Source organism: Papaver somniferum, chromosome 10, assembly GCF_003573695.1.
Source record: "Papaver somniferum cultivar HN1 chromosome 10, ASM357369v1, whole genome shotgun sequence".
NCBI lineage: Eukaryota > Viridiplantae > Streptophyta > Magnoliopsida > Ranunculales > Papaveraceae > Papaver > Papaver somniferum.
In genome coordinates, this window is record NC_039367.1 from 152798014 (window position 1) to 152803521 (window position 5508).

A 5508-nucleotide genomic window follows, 5' to 3' on the forward strand; every position below is an offset into this window, starting at 1 on the left:
AAGAAGGATGGGTCGACGTCAATTTGAAGATTAGGTGAGTAATTTTAGGATTTTCAAAACCCTAATTTCAAAATTAGGGTTCATAAAAATTGGGTATTTTCTGCTATAAATAGAGAGTGAGGTGTGTGTATGGAGGGGTGTTCTTGGTTAGCCGAGATACCCCCAAATTTGGGTTAATCACTGTTTAATTTTAGTTTTAATTTTCAATTTAATATTTAGGGTTCTTCAATTTCTGTTCATGTTTGTTCTTTGCTGTTTAATTCCATCTTTCAATTTTTGTTTCTCACATGTTAATTAGTTTAATTTCCTGTTTAAAACTTGACGAAGCCCTAGCCCTGTTGTGTAGTATTCCTGAATGTTAAGCAAGTTTGAATGAACTTAGTTTAGTGACAGATCACTCTCACAATGTATGCCAAGTATACTTTGTAGTTAGGTTCATGAGCTGTTGATAAGCTGCAACTGAAGCTGAATTCATAAATCTTTTGACTAGTTGTACCTTAGAAAGACAATTAGTGCTTTGGAAATAATAGAACATAGTTGAGTTTAACATGTCTATAGGAGAATGCATAGCTTAAGCTAGGGTGAATTCAAACCCCTAGTTCTCACCTATTCCATCCATAACATCTTCACTCATCCACCTTCACTGTCCACTTTTATTTTTCTGTTTTCCTTCAATTTTTTCTTTTGTTCCATTGCTGTCTCTACAACCCATCAATTGTCCACTGTGGTGTTAATAACACCACACAACCTCACTGTTCACTGCCCCTAAGAACAAGTTAGCAAAAGAAGCAAGAAACCAAAAATAGCAAATATATGCCCACCTTGTCCCTGTGGACAAACCCTGCTTGCACACTCACTGCAACTGACCTTGTGCACTTGCAGGTATTATTTCTGTGACTCTTTTAGAGAGCCACCATGAGATTATTAATCCCACATTGTCTGGGTTATCTAAGATCCTGTAGTTTATAATCCTTAGATCCTCTCCACTCATTGCAAATTGGTTTTGAGTTGGATGCCCGTGTTAGAGCCTCTCCACTCATTGCCAATTGGTTTTGAGTTGGATGCCCGTATTCTAACACGAGTTACTATTGGATTGCAAATAAATTCCATGACCTTGTATAATTGTATTGTTCTCTTCTGCAGTTAAAATCATAGGAAACTTGTTTAAATTTGCCTTCTATGATTGATCAAAAGTAAACTACAATGAAATTTCCATGATAAAGTCCTAAATGCAAGGTACATTTGGAGATGGTAAACCAAAAGTCATCACTGATTCATTTTGTATCGCTTTTTATTTATTCATTAATCCATATAAATTCAAACATATCTTTGTAAAAATTTTGCAAAAATGAGTTTTTGGCCGAGAAAACTAAGGGAGTTAAATACTCGTGCGTTAAGACGTTGAAGGAAACTAAGAAATAAATATTCATTAGAGCTTCTTCAATGGTGAATGTGGATGTTTCCTATGTGGGATCACTTTTAAGACATCCTCTAGGTATAAAATCCTAAATATTAGGAGAAAATAAATTTTATCTCCAACCCATAAAGTGTTATCACTACAAGAAAAGTTGGATTAAGCGACCAGGCATTTTTGGTTGGAAAAGCCCATATTGAGTCGCTCTAACCCTTAAAGCGACTTAATTTGGCTCTCGCTCTCGAGTTGCAAAAGGTGGGATTTCTACAAGTCTAGAGAAGCTAGGAAATCGCTTTAGTAATCAAGCAACTATCATGTAGCGTCTTTTTTCTTAATTGTTTCATGGCTAGACCGACCTCCCTAGAGCAAGCAAAATAGTGATCACTTTAAAGCTAGACCAACCAAAATAAAGCAAGTAAAATGTTGATCACTTCATAGATAGACCAATCATAATTGAGCAAGTGAAATACCTGAAGTTGGTTGCTTACATTTTTGAGCTACCAAATGTTTTTCCCTGAAGTTGGTTGCTTACGTTTTTGAGCTACCAAATGTTTTTCCCTGAAGTTGGTTGCTTAAGTTTTTGAGCTACCGAAGTTGGTTGCTTACATTTTGAGCTACCAAACTTTTTGCCTTGAAGTTGGTTGCTTACATTTTTGAGCTACCACGCTACATCTGTTGTTCTGGTGCCGGAAGTATCTGGCCTATTTCGATTTAGATAATCCTAAATAGAAATTAAAATTAAAATTAAAATTACAATTAAAATTGATACTAAAACAAATCATGAACCAAATAAAAAACTGAATCATGTTTTATTATATCACATAGATCAATTTACATCATTTCTTAAAAAAAAAGATAATCTTTAGAGGAACAAAAAGATCAAAAATACAAACTAATCATTTCTTTAAAAAATGATGACACAACTTGTAGTCTGCTTTTTTCCCAAATGGATAGATGCAGTTGGAGGATACTTGGTAATTAACACCTGTGGAATTTCCAAGAGATTCAAACAAGTTAGTTTTCACGAGAAACACAAAGAGACGAGATTGATACTATGAACTTAACAAACTGCAGAAAAAAAATGAACCAGAATAATAAAAGGCGAAATGCACAGTTAGTTCTTACATATAGGATCTTTGAGAAACTTTTCATTGTTAGGTTGAAACTGCAAAGTTTAAGGATCACTATCAATTAAGCCAACCTACAAACAAACCTGCGATCGCAAGATGTCTAAATCTGAAATGAGTAACAACGTAAAATGTAAGGTTCAAATGACTACAGGTCCAATAAGGAACAACAAACACGGGAGAGGGAATCGCTATAAAAATACCCAATATACTGTCTAGTAGCATTTTAGAGGCCATACTAACCATTCTGCAACACCTAAAAAGGCATAATTGTGCCCTTTCAATTTGCACTCTCATCTCATCTGCATCAACATCTATTCAATAAAACATCAAAAATCACCAGCAAATTTTACCTAGGAAAGTTCTCTCTTAGCTTCTGAAGAGCTGGAGGAGCAGCTAAGGTCGATATCTGAGAAGTACACATAGTCAGCAATAAGAACTAAATATAAGAGATAGAACTAAATATAAGAGATACAACTATTTGACATTTTATATATTAGCATGCATAAGATAGAAATCCTAGTGAGCGACAATCATTTTGATGGTGTTCAAGAGATCTAAACAGCATCATGCAATCTTGACTAATCACTTTCCACACCACAAACACCAGAAAAATAAAACAAGAATCGAATCTCTTTGCACATACACAATAGATATACAGAACAAGTGAATTACCTATTACCTTTACTGAACTTTCCATGGTGATCTGTCCAATTGGTTTACCAAGTTCTGCATTGAATAGTGCTTCGTCGAGAGCTCTTGCAGTTTTCTTTACAACCGAAAAAACGAGCGCCTGACGGGCAAACCAAGTACCTCGCATAAAGGGTTCGACAACGATCCATGTCTCCAAGTTGCAGCTCAATCTCAATATATTTCTTAAAAATCTGTTATTGATACGGATAATGTTAGTGTGAGAAATTTAGGATACAAAAATTTCAAAGTTAAGCATAGTTTAAGGATCGACATAGAGTACCTTATCTTTGGGCGCCACTCCAATTGCATATTGACTGTTCTGCCTGCTCATATCTTCTTGCTTCTTACTTAGCTGCAATACTTCTCAATCTATACACTGACACCACCACAAACATCATAGCATCATCAGACTCGTAAGCTCATGGCAATAGCACACCAACTACTCAATATAATCATTCAACCATATTGTAAACCACTCCATTTCACCTCATCTGATCACTGTCAAAGCCATTGCAGAAGTAATATCAAGTTATAGTACTTATTATATAAGCTTAAAACACTGCACCAGAAGAAGATTTGTAGAAACAGAAAAGTTGGTTCACCTGGTTATGCAGCTCAGCCCTTCCCACAACAGTAGATACAATCTCGTCCCACCAAAGGCGTCCAAACGGCCTGCAATCCAACCAGACATCATAAGCAAGATAGAATTAAACTAATGAAGAAAAATATTATCCTATAAAGGTTCAGTATAAGCTTAAAAACAATAAAGACCATTACATTAGTAACTCAGACTAATAAGCTTTAAGCAATTAAAGTATAGTCAGGATCTTTCAAATTTTATTGTAAAGTGAGTATCAACAAACAATGCAAGGTAAGCGTATTAACGTATTAGGTGAATCATCATAATACATATACGAGAAAATCATAATCAGTTTGCATAAAAACAATAAAGAACATTCACATTTCCTGGCTCTAACAAAGCATATCTGCAATCTTTCACTCACAGCCCCTCCGTACCAATGATTTACTCTTAAACTAAAAATATGCATTTTACCCTCACTCAACACCTGATAACATCAACAAACAACATATATTGCAGTACAAAGAACATGGCTTGACCTAGTCTACGTAGTAACATAGGGTACAAGATCAGATATCAAGTAGACTTGTAACTGCAAAAGCATTAAAAAAAACAGTGAGGATTAGTATTGCATAATTGAGGACACACACTATTTGTTTGAATTCAGATAAGCAGTTCTCTTTCACAGTAATGTGCTGGTAAATATCAAAGTAGTACCAAAATTTAAAAGGAAGCAAGAGATATACCCTAAGTATGCCTAAATCAACTTGTAAGTCCTCCTGGATTCATGAATTTTAGAAATATGTCTACACAAAAGAAGCACATATTTCTTAATAGCAGCTTTTATTGTAGAAAAGGTTCTGAGATTTCCATGTATTGCCCTATAATGCTATCTTTTGACTCAACATATAACATAAAATCTTAAATGAAAGCATATTTCATGGAACAATTGCAGAAATTAATCAAAAGTTAATCAAATAAGCAGTTATCTTTGGGGTTAGAAAATGGATTTTCAACAAAGGGAGAGATATAGTACCTGGAAACAGGAAGTGATGGCAGCTGCTCGGATGATGAAGGTAATGCTCTCATCACTTACTTCAGTTGTTCTGCGACTCCAGCAATCACCCAAAACACCACCCCTAGACACCACAGAAAACACCCAAATCTCCATCAATCGAGCTTAAGGAATGAACCCACAGATCTGTTATCGTTGAACCGTTTTCATTCCCATCTTAATTTGTACCCAAATCCAAAAGTTGTTGTTGTGAGAAATTGAAATAATTGGCTTGAATACAGTCCTTCGACAAATCGAACCCCAATTTCAGTCCTTGAGGTCTCCATCTCGTTGGTAACTGCTTCCACATCTTCTTAGCTTCATCAATCCATATCAGTACCACCAATAAACCCGAGAACATCAGAATCAATCAAATCTCTTCGAGTCTTTTCTTTGCTCAAATCCGTCAAACCCATTAACTCAATATATCAGACCAACAACACCCATCGTCGAATTCGTCACCAACAGATCCAGAACCATTTTCCTATCACCACCAGAATTCATTTCCACAACCACTAAATCATCTACTGAGATAATAGGGTTGAAAAAATTGTTTCGATTTCGTTGAAGAAATAATATGGTTTTACTGAAATTTGGTTGAATAATTAGGATTTTGATTTTGAGGAGATCTTGAGATTTG

At 35.3% G+C, this 5508-nt stretch overlaps 1 long non-coding RNA gene across 1 annotated transcript; it reads right to left on the minus strand.

The window, feature by feature from the left end:
* Positions 1-2355: 2355 nt before the first annotated feature.
* On the minus strand, positions 2356-2620 carry LOC113317918. The gene is made up of 2 exons (XR_003344124.1): positions 2540-2620; positions 2356-2399 (listed from the first exon to the last, which is right to left on the minus strand). It is a non-coding gene; the product is annotated as an uncharacterized LOC113317918 (long non-coding RNA).
* Positions 2621-5508: the final 2888 nt, after the last annotated feature.